This window comes from Podarcis liolepis, assembly GCF_965112155.1.
Source record: "Podarcis liolepis genome assembly, chromosome: 10".
Taxonomy (NCBI): domain Eukaryota; kingdom Metazoa; phylum Chordata; class Lepidosauria; order Squamata; family Lacertidae; genus Podarcis; species Podarcis liolepis.
In genome coordinates, this window is record NC_139562.1 from 47,301,017 (window position 1) to 47,318,090 (window position 17,074).

A 17,074-nucleotide genomic window follows, 5' to 3' on the forward strand; every position below is an offset into this window, starting at 1 on the left:
GCTATAGCTTGCTTAGCTTATATGTTGGCGCTGCTTCCCAACATGGAGGTTGCTGCCAGTAAACAAGGGGGATGGATGAGTGCAGGAGTGTTAAGTTTCAGGTGTTCCAGAAGGCATTGTTGATTTGTTCTAGAGTCTCGAGTTTCTCATGCATTGGAGGGGGAATGTCTGAACTGGGGAGTCTGGTTTATATAGGAAGGCTCTGATTGTGATTCAGAATCCTAATGAGAATTGTGTGAGGGTGTACACCACTGTAGGGCTAATGTTTCCATCACTACTAGGAGAAAGTATTTTATCAACATAAAATATTAAAATTATCAAGGTGCTTTTCTTTAGACATAGGAGGGCATAGCCCGTGAAACCTGTCAAAGTCTCTCACATAGTGAAACAAATAACTGTTCACAAATACAATAGAAAGGTAAAATAAGAAGCCTCCCAAAGGAATAAGAGAAGGTTAAAAAGAAGGCAAAAACCATACACTTGACAACTATCAGCCTGAATCACAGAAAATGCTCATTTCTGTTCAGATTCTTTGCAACTAATTATCAGTAGATCACCCAGGCTGTTTCAGTCTTTCCTCCCCTGAAAATATTGCTTGTCGGTTGAGCTAAGAGTAGAACATCTTTATCAAATGGGAGACGACATCCATTATAAAGGCAGGAAGAACTGTTTTTAAACATGCCTCAAACCACAATTCAATTTAACAGGTTAAGAATATGGTAGGAAGGGTACACCCCAAAAACTGTGGCTATCTAGCTATCTTTGTACATCAGCAGGGGAAGAAATGTAAAAACAACTGCTACAGGCAGTTTGTAGAATGGATAAATATATTCAGCGGGGGTGAAAAAGAGATGTTTCTGTTTGGAATTTTGTACTAGAGCAAGAATCTAATTTTGAACAGTTCTGGGGTTTGAGTCAAACAGCTTGCAGCCTGCTAAAAGATTCCTCTGTTGATCTGAATTTGCAAGGGAGGAGAGAAAGCAGAGAGCATATGCTAATGGCCGTATGCACTGTGCATTTTACTGCGGTTCATCATAATTCTCAAGAAAGCAAAATATTACACGTGCTAAAAATAATGTGGGCCAGCTGTGCTCCTTCTGGGATAGAAAATATTACTGCTTAATTGGGTAAGCCCTTCTAATATCTTCGCCATAGTGTGCAAAATAAGCTGTTTGCAATTATCACCGGCTCCTCCACTTAACCTAGGATTTTATTTTCTCCCATATTAATTTTTCTCCTTATCTTTCCTGCCCTCTCTGCTTAGTTTCACTGTTGCAAAATTGCCTCCTTTGTATCTTTGCCTCAAGGGAGTAGCTTCATATTGTTTACAAAAACACATGTGGCGTTTTATTATTAGTGATTTTTTTGTACTCTGTATATCTAAAGGTATTTGGATTTAACTGTTGAGGCATTGTGTGTTTGAACCTGCAAAAGCTGTAATATTTGCCTTTGGGCTTGTGACTGGTTTTATTCAAGATGCAGAAATTTATAATGCAGTATGGGTTTAATGAAGTGATTCTGGGAACCAAAAATGTAATATTATACATTTTAGGCTTTGCTGCTGAACAATCCTTATGAGTTAGCTTAATGCTTTGGAAGGTGTGGTGTTGCCTGCACAAAAAGAGGGGAGGGAGACAGACAAAACTAGACTCACCCCACCTTCTTGGTAGCTTTGCTGCCGCCACCAAGTGAATATCTTCATTTTTCTCTGGCTACCTAAACGAATCAGCTTCTGGACTTGAAGTATCTCAACCTACTCCCTATACTGGACAGAGTAGTATGGCACTGTAACATGGGGTAAATAACAAGACCATGCCTCTATTTTTTCCAAAGCAAACTTTGGTTTTACTTCAAGTTTCAGTAAGGCAACAAGTTAAATAGTTTCTCAGAAAAATACTTTTGAAAAAACAACAACCCTTTGCAGTTTGAATGGTAACCCATAAAATCAAATAAAATTTAAATAGAGATCCAGCTATGCCAATTACAGGCTGTTTCACTAACCATCAATTTGCATCTCTCATTCCAGCTTCTGCGACCCTTTTGGTCTTCTAGCTACTGCTTCAGTATCAATCCATGCTCTCTAGCACATTCCAGCTCTCTGAGTATTTCAGCCCCTTTTTTCTCTCTTGCAGCTCCTCCTTGCAAGTTTTCAAACCAACACTGAACACAAAATGTATGCAAGTCCTATTGCCTCACTGAAAATCTCATTGAAATGAGAAATGAACCAGAGAAATGCTTGGTAAGTTATCATAGCCTGTGTTTTGGCATCGTATTTACCACCAGTTATTATATAATGGTATATTACTTTTGGTCATCTTCAGTGTTTATTAGATAAAGAACTCTGATTTCTTCTCTCTCCCTCTTTTACTTAATTGGTTGTGTTGCTCTAACACAGGGGTCAGCAAACTTTTTCAGCAGGGGGCCGGTCCACTGTCCCTCAGACCTTGTGGGGGGCTGGACTATCTATCTATCATCTATCTATCTATCTATCTATCTATCTATCTATCTATCTATCTATCTATCTTTGGGGGGGATGAACGAATTCCTATGCCCAACAAATAACCCCGAGATGCATTTTAAATAAAAGCACACATTCTGCGCATGTGAAAACAAGCTGATTCCCGGACCGTCTGTGGGCCAGATTTGGAAGGCCCCCGGGCCTTAGTTTGCCTACCCATGCTCTAACATATATGGTTGCATCCAAACCACCCTCAAAATAATTGCCTTCCTAGTTCCTCCTACTTCCAACTAGTTTAGCATTCTGTCTCTGGAAGTGGACAGCCAGAGTTTCCTGTTAGAAGGAATAATTAAAAAAAAGATATTATCATATCATATCATTTATCAATTCCATATGCTTTGAATTACATGAAGTTCTTTTTTGGGGGGTTGTTTTGAATGTATTGCCTAACATTCTCTGGGAATAATCCTATACATGTTACTCTGGATTAGGTCCTGCAGTGTTCAATGCACCTTATTCCCAGGAGCTCAGTGTGCATAGGATTGTAGCCTAAGAGTTCTATCTATCTGAGATATTAACTGTCTCTCTTTACAGTAAGCACTGTTGAGCTCCTGCCCTCCTTTAAATCTTCATTTTACCCCAGAACTATAAGTCCTAATGGTGTGATAATGTGTTTATTTTCAGTCACTTTCTTATCTATCTTCAAACTGGATCTGCTTTTTTTCTTTGCTGAAGGTACTGAGCTGACATTTTCACTGATACCCTTGGATAGTTAACAACCAATTTAGACCTCTGCAGTGGCAATGTGAAGTGGCAATTTTTGCTTCGGTGTACATCAGTTTGCATTCACTTCTGCTGAATCACAAATACCATTGAGTTGTCCATTCGTCCAGTTTTTAGAATTTATTGGGTTTGATAGAGTACTGAAATCTTTCACTTTCAGTTAATATTGTTCTTAAAAATGCCACCGCCAACACAGCCTTATTAAATATGAAATATTTAAAACATTAACATTTAATATTTTTCTGACTGTTGACTGACTGAAAAACACTTTTGAAAGAGAACATTTTGGTAAAGCACGCAAACATTTGGCATTCAACCAATAGCACCTGCTCACATCTTTTGTAAACAAGCTTGGTGAAATTATAATACCATATGTTACCCATGATTGACATAATATGATTAATATAGTACAAGTGCCAGTCCTTCAGCACTGCTTAAGTGTTATGTAGCACTTAGCAACACTTCAATAAACATTAACAGTTTGTCCTCATTTCTCATGGGACTGTTAAAACAAATACCTGAGTTTTTAGTAATAATATAATTGTTATAGTTTTTAAGTATTTTTTAAAAAATCACTCTGAAGAAGGGGCACAATGAACTGTCTTTCATTTCAGCTGCAGAGCTACCTAATCTATATTTGTGTTAAGGGACCTAGAAGCAATAAGAACAAACTGTTAAGGAGTTTCTGCCAATACACTTCACTTTGGCATCTTTTGGGCAAAGTGCCACTTGCAAGTTGCTTACTTGGAACTGTATGCAAACATACTTACTGTCAGTTGCTTCTCCTTTTCCTCTCCTCCATGGTTGCTTCTCAGTGGGTTGCCCAGCGAAGGATGGTTGTCATCCCAGGTTTGGGGATGTATGTGATAAATATCCAAAGAAACATCAATAGTACTGTCAGAAGTTTGCCTCCCTGTGTAGGCTAAACTCATGGTGAGAGAGTGGGACCATGTGCATATTGTAGGGGTATGCATTTCCAACAACTACTGAATTTTAAGCTGAATAATGCTGATTTGGAGAGATTCAAGATGCAAGGTGAAGCAGGTGTTCTCCAAGGCATTCTGAAGCTCTTGGAGGTCCCAAAGAACTTGGGCTCAGATTGTTGGTCTCTTTAAAACCATTGCATTTTCCAAGCTAACTGTATAAGGACAGAGTAGAAGGAAGTGGAGAGAGATGGGTTGTTTTCTGACTGAGAGCTCTAGCTTCCAACCAGGAAACAACATTCGTCAAGGAACTTTGTGACCAGGGTTCCTGACTGCGTAGCAATTTATTTGCATGCACATAGACTTCTCTTTTCAGAAGCCTGTGCTAAACATGCAAATCTCAAGGGTGAGGCTAATGGTGTGTGATGTCATCGATAGGGTTGGCAGGCACAGTCTTGCTCTGCTCTCATGTGTGCAGCCTTCCTATGGAAGCGAAATTCTTTATAGAACTATGGTTAGTGCTGAACAGCAGGAAGCGCAGGACTTGGTCTATGGAGATGTTGTACCAGGAGGCTTTTTGTTGTAAGTGCAGCTGCTCCACCCTTCCTGTTGCACAAGTGGAGCCCCTAAACAGGACTTTGAAATGGGATGCTGTATTATTGGGTCTGAACCTCCATGGGTGGGCCTCAGTTTGGGCTCACTGTTGTCTCTGTTCTTCAGATAGAAGCACTATTGCAATATCTGTTTGAATTAGTTCCAAACTGCTCTGTGAGACGTCTCACAGCTTGGTTGTCTATATGATCTTGCCAAATGGTATGGAGAATTTTATCAGGTGGAAATTGTTCAGCAGTAGGGGGCTCAGCAGCATTGCTACAGACATCGTTTTCATAAGGCTATAAGGAAATCAGATGCAGAGTCAGTCCCATTGGTGCTTAAGAACTTTGTTGACCGCGGTAGCTATGCGTGTTCTGATAGCAGCAACACTAACAGCAGGTGGCATAGAAAATGTAGGTGGATTCGTGTTCTCAAAATGGATAATGCTAAAAGGAGATACTGGAGGTCCATATGGTGTTACCTTCAGCACACATGGCTGTGTAGGCGATGGTTCTGTTGTAGCAGCTGCATACTATGACTCTTCAAAAGAAATGATCCAAGTGGTTCTAGCTGCTGAAAATTCTGTCTCATTATTAGGCAAGGTCAATTGGCACTACCAAAATGTGTCTTTCAAATTTTTTGTCTCTAAAATTATTTTTTTACACTGTCTCTGAGGAAGTAACATGGACACTGAGACTAAAATCAGCAACAAAGGACCTCATGTGCTGGAGACCCCTGATCTGGGACATCCAGTGACTGCAATCCCTGAGGGGGCAGCCTCCAAGACCACCTTCTTTCTCAAGCTCACCCACTATCACTGGCTGCTTCTCTGATGTGAGATAATGGAGAGGCAACAGAGTGCCAGGATCTAGGAAAGAGTGCTTTCCTATTAAGTCTGTTCTCCAGCAAGGTAGTGATACCTAGGAAATGTAGTCTGTCCCTATAAAGCAGTGGTTCTCAACCTGTGGGTCCCCAGATGTTGTTGGACTACAACTCCCATCATCCCAGAGCTCTGGCCTTGATAGCTAGGGGTGATGGGAGTTGTAGCTCAACAACATCTGGGGACCCAAGGTTGAGAAAGGCTGCTATAATGGTTGAGTTAAGATCAAGTTGCCCTTTCCCTTGCATGGACTTGTCCATGGTGCTGAAAGACATATGTCTGACATGGATATGTTTCCTTATTCTGGTTTAAAACCTTTGAGTGGCCTGCTGTTGCTATCTGCTTCAGACCACTGTGAGACCTGCTTTCTGTAGAATTTTCCACAGGTTTACACTTGCAAGGACAGGACCCCCCAAAAGACAGGAATGTGTTTATGGAGGCTGGTTAAGACCAGCCCTTGAGGGGGGAAAGTGAACAGAGAAGTATTGCAGGCTTCCCATAGCCATCTGACTGGCCACTGTAAGAACAGGATAATGCATTAGATGGTCCTTTGGCATGATGCAGCATGCTCTATACATTGTATAAGCTCTTGATTGGTTACTTAGGGCCCTGAGAAATAAAGGAGACTTTGCAAGAAGCACCACTCTAAAATCCAGCATGAATTCAACAGCCTGAGTGCATTCCAACCTTTTGTTCAATGGAAACAAATAATGGCATCTCTTGCATTTGATTTTGGCACATTCTGAGCATGGAAAGTGGGTATGGAAGTTGCTCGCAAATCCTTTCTTATATTCCTGGAAACACAAAAGACCATTCTTCCATGGAAGCATATTAAACTTCTATATGAGTAGAATGTGAGTATTGTTTTTCAAAAGAAGTCTGCCATCGTTTTTATTTCATCTTTTGTGGAAACCCCAGTACCTGAAGCTCTAATACCTGGATTGAGTTATTTTTCTCCCATTTTTGTTTTCAAAAAATTCAGCACTATTAATTGGAGGTAAGCTGCACTTGCTAAATGTATCCAAAGGGGAAAACATAATAAATGGTTATGTTACAGCCTTGAAAGACTGCAACTATTTCTGGGGTTTGCTTCATTCCTAATAATCCACCTAGATTAATATGGCTGGCCTGAAATAAAACAGACTCCCCCCTCCCCGCTTTCATCTTGACATAAAACTCAAGTTTTCATTGGAAAGCCTTTAATCTGACTGTCATCTTTTCCCAACAACAACCGTGATCCCATAAAGAACTATATCTTTGCTGGAAATGTCAGCTGCATAGAGAGGTATTGAAAGCCGTGTTTGTTTATTGAAATCCTGATAAACACAGTGTCAGCACTTCAGAGAGTGAAACATTTTCATTCTGAATTTTGTGTCTGAACAAACAGCTTATATTAGATTTGGAAATGATAAATAATGACTGCCATAATAAGTATTCATCCGTACACATTTGATTCCCTAAGGATGATGTTAAGTCATAAAACTGACTCCATCTATTGCCACAGCAAGTCTCTTCTTCACATTGCCTTCCCTTCAGCGTAGCTAAACCTATTGTACTCAGGGCACAATTCAAATGCCATGTCAATCTCTAAAAGAGCGGTGGGAGACCTCAGGCTCCAGGGAACAAATGTGACCCTCTGGCCACTAAAGATTGGATGAATGCTCTCTCTCTCTCTTGGTTTCTCATTTTCCAACCTTAAACTCAGTTCACTACATTTCCATAGCTGTTTGAATTTTTTTTTAAAGTCCTCAAGAAACTTCTTCAGCATTTTAATGCATTTTTCCTAATACAGAATGCATATTTAAATGCAATTTTGCTTAATATTTCAAAACAATTTCCCCTACTACAATGGGGAACAGAATAGAATATATAACTATATAATACTTATTTTATTTCTGCTTATATAGATATTGAAATACGTGTACATACATATGCACAACATATATCCATTCACACTCACACTGATCCTTTATTAGCACAATTTCCAACTTTTAATTAAAAATATTTAGATTTGTACACATACATAGAAGAACACATATAGACACATAATCATAGATATTTACAAATACAAATTCAATTTTATCTACAAGATTATTTATGGCAGCAAACCATCTATTCTTATATCTGTAACACACAGTGTGTGTGTGTGTGTACACATACATACAGATAGATGGATGGATGATACAGAAATATATAGTGGTTGGGATCCATTTGCTTTCTCTCTAGTAATCTGATAAGGATTCAGCATATCAGATAACTTTATAATTTATAACTGCTCCCACATTTTCTGAAATAATTCAAGTTTCTTTAATGCTTTGTCCCCCACCCCATTTTATCATATAATATCCTTGCAGTAGTGACTATGTACAAAAACCTGTGTTTGATATTTCCATGTACTCTCATTTCCTTGTGTATAATTTAATAAGCACAACAGCGGCTCTGCGTTTATCTGTAACTTGAACATTACCCTGAGCAGTTCAGTTGTTATTTGCCAAAATTGTTGTTTCTTTTCACATCCTCGCCACATATGAAAAAGCTGCTATTATCATTATGAGCTATCTAGCACTTTTGATCTCCCACTTTACTTATCATTTTGTTTTTCCACTGAATCCTGTACTGTTGAGTTATCATTTTGATAAAATTTTATTCATACCTCATTGCTACTGAGAAATCTGAACCTTTTTGGAACAAAAATCCCCAGATTTCACATGAAATTTCTGTATTTATGTCTTTGTTCCATTTCAACACATACCTATGTACTATATTTCTATGTGTTTTAATGATAAAATTAGTACATCTTAGTACATCTTAGATACATCTAAAATTAGTACATCTTAGATTTTTCTAAAATTGTTTCAAAACCTGTCTTTTCTTTCCAAATCTCATGACTTCTGATCACTCTACTCAGAAAGAAAAGCCTGGAAATAATAATGATAATAATGATGATGATGATGATGATAATAATAATAATAATAATAATAAAACTTTTATTTGTATCCCACCCTCCCCAGCTGAAACCGGGCTCAGGGCGGCTAAAATCAAATATATAACATTGGTATAAAATCAAACAATAATTAAATTACCTCCTAAAAACAAGTCAGGATCAAATTAAAATCTAATTAGATGGCTTTTTGCAGGATTAGGGTTGGGAACAGTAAATGCCCATCAGGCATATTGGTAACTGAGTGGGGTTATCTTCATTTATCTTACGTGTGTTCATATGTTTATATACCTTCCCAATCTTGAACGGTTTCTAATTTATGTTTCTTACATATCTGGAAGTTACTCGGGTGCCCATCCAAATTAAGCATCTTCAATTAAAGATGCCAGTGGGAAGGTCCAAGCAGTGGTCTGACCTGGTGTAAAGTGGATTCTTCTTTCTGTGTTCCAAATGTATCAGGAAAAAAAAACCATTTAAACTGACTGTGAATGTGGTGGGCTTAAGTAGAGTCCTTGAGATAATCCATACCCATGCCATCTTTCCCACTGAGGACTGAAATGTCAGCATGTGGGCTCCATCCCTTGACTCACCCCTGCACAAGCCAAGGCACAAGTCAAGAGCACTTTAATTCCCACCCATCACAGTGTAAACAACAATAAATACAACAACAATAAAGTCTTTGCTTTGGGAACTTGAGCAGTTCAGTACTGTTCACCTACACCTTGAGCTGTTTGTCCCCATAAACAGCAGAGGCACAAACCTTTTGTTGTTGTTTAGTTGTTTAGTCATGTCCAACTCTTCGTGACCTTATGGACCAGAGCATGCCAGGCACTCCTGTCTTCCACTCCCTCCCACAGTTTGGTCAAACTCATGCTGGTAGTTTCGAGTACACTGTCCAACCATCTCGTCCTCTGTCGTCCCCTTCTCCTTGTGCCCTCCATCTTTCCCAACATCAGGGTCTTTTCCAGGGAGTCTTCTCTTCTCATGAGGTGGCCAAAGTATTGGAGTCTCAGCTTCAGGACCTGTCCTTCCAGTGAGCACTCAGGGCTGATTTCCTTCAGAATGGAGAGGTTTGATCTTCTTGCAGTCCACGGGACTCTCAAGAGTCTCCTCCAACACCATAATTCAAAAGAGGCAGTGATCCCCTTCATGGATCACTGCCTTGCTGTGGCGAAGGGGCTTGAATAACTTGTGGAGAGTTTTGACCAAACGTGCTCCACCTGGAGCAGGAACTGGCAAGCCACTCCAGTATCCCTGCCAAGAAAACTCCATGGACAAAGACAAGAGGCAGAAACTATGGGGGTGCTACTCTTCCTGTTCATACTGCAGGAAGGAAAGTTTAAGAGTCCTATGTCTTTGTCTCAGTTTGGGAGAACATTGCTAAGGTGCATCGTCACCATCATCTTCACCATCTGTGTGTACATGCTGTGAGAGAAGTTATTATTTGTTGCAAAAAGAGGTATACTGGGTCCAGATGGAAAGTTCATAGAGGCTAGATTTGGTCCCCGGTTGCCAGTAGTACCTAGTCCAGGACGACAAGTCCAAATCAATTCTGAAGAGAAGAAATGGCTGTCTCTCCAAAGATGTCAGATTTGTCTATATTTTGCTGCTCTACTTTGTCCTTTTCAGACTTGAATATACGTGGGGAGTTAAGTTGATTTAGGCTTTGTATCAAAGAATTCTAGTTCGGTTTGCATGAAATTTCAGAAAGGAAAAGAAAGACCAAGTAAATTAAATGGAGAGTCCAAGTGATTTGCCAGCATTCATTGTGACTTCTTAAGTGCTTTGTTTTTGTGAGCTTGTGGGTGTTTTATGTAGAATTTATTTGTTGACCCCCAACAGAGTCAAGCACCAGATGCTTTTAGCTCAGTATCTTTTTTGTTAACCTGGAATCAGCAGATCTGAGGTTCCATTGTGCCATTTTTCGAGCATCTGTCATTTTTTCTTTGAAAGCACATTTTCCCAGTAAGGATGGGGCTTTTGTAGTAACAAAACAATTTTGAGCAAAATCCTTTGGAAGACTCTCTTTTGGTTGACAGCATTGACTACCTAAAAATAGAATCATACATACAGAATAAGAAAATGAAAGCCCTTTTACCGATGAGGGAAATTACAATTGACAATGTAAGTTAAATAAAATTAGGCTTTACTCAGCTTGCATTGCAAATTAAACCTAATCGATGAGGCTGGCAATTCCAATCAAGATTTTCTGTTAACCTTGTATAATACTTATTTAAACAGAAAATGGTTTTAGTGTGTTATTATTGTTAAGCTGTGAAAAGGGACTGAGCCCCATTTCAATGCCTCAGTTGATAGTTTTTGATGAGTTTCACAAATTGCCTTTGCTTCAGTGTGACTTAGAGTATTGTCATGTTTACTCTCCCTGGCATATTTGACTTGACGGTTGATCCAAGGGTGACCATGATGTTATGTACAACTGCACTCTAATGAATATTGTTTATGCTGGCGTGCTTATTGGTTATGTTGCTCTTCAATTGTTTTTATGACTTTTGTCATAAGCCACTGAGAGCCCATTTCAGCAATGAATAGTACCATGTCATTTAAACAAACAAACAAACAAACAAACAAACAAACAAACAAACAAACAAATTCTGCTATAAGTGGTCATCTAGTCATTTCCACTTGATAGTTAGCTCTAGGATTTCCTGCACTTGGAAGTCTGCAATAGTTAAAGACTGAATATACACCAGGGCAATTGTAAGAACTAGTATGAAAGAGACCTCCCAGCATTTTCACAGGCCCATATAAGATCAGCATAAACAGTTGGGCCGATGAGCATTTACTGTTTCTAACCCTAACCCTGTGGGAAGCCATCTAATTAGACTTTAATTTGATTCTGACCTGTTTTTAGGAGGTAATTTAATTATTATTTGATTTTATACCAATGTTATATACCTCGGGTTGCAGATGCTTCAGGTTTCAGATGATTCAGGTTACAGACTCCGCTAACCCAGAAATAGTGCTTCAGGTTAAGAACGTTGCTTCAGGATGAGAACAGAAATTGTGCAGCGGCGGCGCGGTGGCAGCGGGAGGCCCCGTTAGCTAAAGTGGTACCTCAGATTAAGAACAGTTTCAGGTTAAGAATGGACCTTCAGAATAAATTAAGTTCTTAACCCGAGGTACCGCTGTATTTGATGCTAGCCACCCTGAGCCCGACTTCAGCCAGGGAGGGTGGGATATAAATAAAAGCTTATTATTATTTATTAGAAGATGTACTGTAGGGAGGCAGTGTCATGGCAAAATGCATGCTGTCCTTTTAACCTTGCATCCTGGTTGGGAGCCAGACAGGACAGCCTGGAAGTTGGGAGGCGATGCAGTGGTGTAGCAGAACCCAGGAGGTAAAAGGGTAGTTGGCTGAGCAGCTCAGCTAGTCCTAAAACAGAAGAGAAAGTTGCATAGTTTCCCTTCTGCTCTGAATGACCATCACTTGGGGCTGCTCTTGCTTCAGTTCAGGGAGTGGAATGAACTTCCAGTACCAGAGCAAAAAAATCCCTCTGTGGTCTCTTTTGAACTGCAATGCCACTGTGCTAATTTTAGGGACCTTGGTTGATTGTGTTATAGGCAGCATGAGCAGGAGAACACAAAAACACTCTCTAGGCAACTTTATAACACTGGAGTCTAGCACTTCTGCTAATACTCCCAAGTAAGTGTGTTTAGGATTGCAGCCTAAATCCCTGAATAGTTTTGTTTGGTTCCCTATATATATAATTCGACTTTATATATTACTTGGTATCTTTCTTAGATTAACATGATCCATGAATAAGGAGATATACTTACAGCTGAATATTTGTTATGGCATGCCATTTTGATGCTGTCCTGCAAGAAATTGACTATGGCTCTGTGGTCTAAACCACTGAGCCTCTTGGGCTTGCCGATCAGAAGGTTGATGGTTCGAATCCCCATGATGGGGTGAGCTCCCGTTGTTCTGTCCCAGCTCTTGCCAACCTAGCAGTTTGAAAGCATGCCAAAAAGTGCAAGTAGATAAATAGGTACCGCTCCGGTGGGAAGGTATACGCCATTTCCATGCGCTGCTCTGGTTTTGGTGTTCTGTTGTGCCAGAAGCGGCTTAGTCATGCTGGCCATATGACCTGGAAAAACTGTATGCAGACTAATGCCGGCTCCCTCAGCCTGTAAAGCGAGATGAGTGCCGCAACCCCAGATTTGTCTGCGACTGGACTTAACTGTCAGGGGTCCTTTACCTTTACCCTTTTAATTTAGTAGGGCAATTCTAGCTTCGTTTACTCAGGATTAAGCCCACAGAGTTCAGTGTGTACATAAATGTGCATAGGCGTGTGCATAGAATTAGACTTGCTGAATGGAGCTTTCATGGGTGGTGATGTTCATGGGTATACCAGCACAGGGTTAAAGAAATAAATTCCTCCTCCTCCAACACCACAGTCATAGTTTGAATCATCCTCTGCTCCTTGTGGTTGCTATTAACACTTACAAGTACAAGACCACAGCCCTCTTTGTGTATATCCACATTTGCTTTGCCCCTTAGATGTCAAACCTGTGCCAAGGTGCTTTAGAGCACCAGATCACCTTGACTTTCTCTCCAGATAATGTTCTCACTTCTAACATCTGTAGACTGCTTTTGAATTATTCAGTACCGCAGCAATATCCAATGAAGTATTCTCCAGATGTTGTGGGCTGCAACTCCTATTACCTATGACTATTGGGCATGCTAACCACATTGTCTGATGGGCAGGCACCTCTGTAGCAATGCAACAAATAATGTATTCCATTTTCATCTCCCTACTTGCTATGCTGCGTTTTTATTTTTGGCACTACTTTTAATTATTTTTCAAAACTACTTTTAATTATTTTTCAAAAGATTTATTGATCTTTCTGGCTTAGGTGAATCTCCATTTGGGATAAAGGCAGGATAAATAAATAAATAAATAAATAAATAAATAAATAAATAAATAAATAAATAAATAAATAAATAAATAGGTGTCATTGTGCCCTGCAGTCTTTAAAACTAGTTTAAATACAGTTATTCCTACTGCTCTTGTCCTTTGATTATACTCAGTTGTCTTTGCACATTTATTCCGCTTGTTTACAAAGTGCTTTCAGGTGGAAAATAATTGACCCACAGTGTGTCATGCATAGCTGTCTTGGGCTTCTTTAATGCTGTATGAAAGTACCCTTTGAGTTACATAACTGTGGTTAAAAAAATCTCCAATTCAATGAGATCCCATCCCGTACGCTTTTGGATAAATTGCAAACACAACACAATATAAAACAAATTGGGCTCGCTATCCAATTCCATCTGTGTTGCAGGTTGAAAATGCTAGAAATCTGAAAAAGAAAAAGTATGGGAATCATTTAAATATAGCAAGTAACAAAGCTGCCTGAAGACAAAGTTTGCCTGAGGCAAATTACATTTCCATAACATGGTAATAGGACTTAGGCTGTGTGGGGGAAAAGGTGAGTGATTTTTCTAGCACTTTTGAGGAACCAGCTCACACAAGCCAACTATTTTGCTATCAAGATATGACACTGGGGGAAAAAAACTTGAAAGAAGTGGAAAAAAAGAAGTATCATGTCAGAAATAGTTGTAGATTGTGGTGGCCCAAGAAACCCATTCTTAATGATCAGTCAATCTTCGTATGCGATCCATGCTCTGGTAACTTCCTGATTGGATTTAAATAATATATTATACATGGCCATGAAGATGACTTGGAAGCTTTTATTAGTTCAGAACTCAGTGGCTAGATTTCTGAAAATGTTAACTAGGTAGAGCCATATTACAAATTCTGAAATAATTTCATTGGCTGTCTAATTGCTTCCAAGCCCAGTTCAATGAGTTTCTGTTTATCTTTTAAACCGTTAAATGCCTTGGGACTCAAGTACCAGAAGGAATGCCTTCCCCATACCTTGGAATTAGGATCTTCAGGGGAGGCAACTTCTCTGAGTACCATTAGTGGGAGAATTTCATTATGTATGAAGGAGAAGGCCTTTATGTGGCAGTGTCCGAACTCCAGAATGCCCTCCCCAGGGAACTTTGACTGGCATCGACATTACAATCTTTTTAGTTCCAGGTCAAGACAGTTGCTGAGATGACTTACAGGATCCTTAGATACAGTGGCGTAGCGTGGGGGGTGCAGGGGGGGCCGGCCGCACCGGGCGCAACATCTGGGGGTTAGGGTTAGGGGGCGCAAATCCACGGGTTAGGGGGCGCAAATTACTTGCCTTGCCCCGGGTGCTGACAACCCACGCTACGCCACTGCTTAGATATAGCTGTTCAAACATGCAATCCTTTCCTCTGTCTGGTGAATTAGCATTTCCAAGGTGTATTATTACTAGTACACAGATATTTAAATACAGATCAAGATCAAAACATTTGTCCCAACACACATGCTGGCTCTATATCTTCCTCACATTTTAACCTAATAACTGTGGTTACATAGCTTTGTAGCACAGGTCTCAGATTGCTGGCTGAAGGACATGTTTTTGAACCGCCAGAAGTATTGTGGTCTGTCACCTGAGGGTAGAGCAAGTGGTCACTGTTGTAGACTTTTGAAATCTAAAAGGGTACATTTCACTTTCTGTTGCTGTAGTATTTAAGCCTAACCTTGAATGTCCTGGAAACAAATCATGTCAGTTCAAGTAAACTCATAAGATTTGCTGTGAGGGTAATGTTGGGGGTGGAATCTATGTTTGAAATTGATAAGTGAGAGACCTTGGGCTAAATTTAGTTGAACTAAGGTTAAATGGTATTGATCAAACATTATGGCTGGAGAGAATGATTCTGAAAAGCTTTCATATAATTAGTATGATATAAACTCACTGAGCAGGAGGAAATGTTAGTCCCATGAAAATGAAGGTATCAGAAGCAATGTGAACATCCTTGCCAATTGCTATGCAGATCTTCAATGATTTGTCTTTGGGTGACTTTGCTCATCACTGTGAAAGGATTCCTGAGGCTGACGCAGGAGTGTTAGACTAACTCTGTTAATTCTAATTTGTATCATGCCTATAAAACATGTGGACAGCATTACATAAATATTTTTGCTGCTCTCCTTATTATAGAACTCAGACCTTCATCTGAGCATTTGCTAGAAACTTTGGCGTAATTCAGCGTTATCATTGTTGTTGCTTTTTGTGAAGTGCAGCTAGAGAATACAATGGTATCTCGGGTTAAGTTCTTAATTTGTTCCGGAGGTCCGATCTTAACCTGAAACTGTTCTTAACCTGAAGCACCACTTTAGCTAATGGGGCCTCCTGCTGCTGCCATGCTGTTCTCATCCTGAAGCAAAGTTCTTAACCCGAGGTACTATTTCTGGGTTAGCGGAGTCTGTAACCTGAAGCGTATGTAACCTGGAGCATATGTAACCTGAGGTACCACTGTATTCCAGTTTGGTGACAAATCTGTTCAGAATTCTAACAAGCGGGCAAATTTCTTTTAAAGCAAATCAATGTATTTCAGAGGAACTGCACATATCTGTTTGTATGTTTATGCATACATACTGTGTGATCCCTGACTGACTGGGAACATTATTCCAAGGAAGAAAAACACCTAGTGTGGGCAAAAATTGTGCTAAAGCAGCATTCATTTCGGGAATATCTGTATGCTTAAAGATGTATGTTTATACATACATCTGTTTACATGGCACCTTACAATTGCAAGATGGATCTGCATGGCCACAGCCTGCTCAAGCTTCTGTTAGACAAAGTGGGTTATTAGGACTGAAATGGCCTTGGTTGAGAGAACTGGGCGATGGTCTTCCTGAGGGAGATAGCAGGCATATAGTCCCCCTTGGCAGTATTTGGTACAATTGATCATGATATCCTAAAGTGGATAAAGTATGGGACGTAGTGATACACCATGGGGTGACCCTGTCCCTGATTCTCTGGAATGGCCATCCAGGGATTGGGAGAAGGGCCTTTTATCTGTGACAGAGCATTTGCTTTGCATCCATATGGTCCCAGGTTCAGTTCTTCAGCTCCAAAGTGATGGAGCATGGACCTCTTTTCTCTGATGCACATGACCTGAAAGCTCTGTGCAAATTAGAGCAAAGAGGGCACAACTGATGAATGTAGGAGGAGGAGGATTGCACCAGCTGGTCATTTGGACCTTCTGAACAGAACCTGTGTACATACAAGTTGTATGCATGTGGGATGTACACACAAGTTAGGGTCCACAAATGGAAGTCAGAGGTGGGGTGTACCATCACAATCCTGCTTGCTCCTCCATACATTGATTGAAATCTATTTGCAGTTGCTTGCATAAGATTGATAGTCATGTCACCATGTCCCATTTGGGTGGGTGGGAGAGGAGATATTTCTTTGTTTTGAAAACAGTGTTTTTTCTAAGCCCCATTTCTATTTCCCGTTTTATGGACATGATAATCCCTTAAATAGGTCATCCTCTCCTCCATAAAGTAGAGAACTAGTCAATTATCAATGATGCTTTAGCATGTGCAATATTATTACTATTTATTTATTTCACTGATGAGTTGCTTCCTATG

General features: G+C 40.0%; 1 long non-coding RNA gene across 1 annotated transcript in view; it reads left to right on the forward strand.

The window, feature by feature from the left end:
* Positions 1-2,132: 2,132 nt before the first annotated feature.
* The window catches only part of LOC310687990, a 52,018-nt gene continuing 37,076 nt past the window's right edge, over positions 2,133-17,074 (forward strand). Inside the window, exon 1 of the long non-coding RNA XR_014516717.1 lies at positions 2,133-2,239. This is a non-coding gene — a long non-coding RNA (uncharacterized lncRNA). The remainder of the gene's footprint in view (positions 2,240-17,074) is intronic.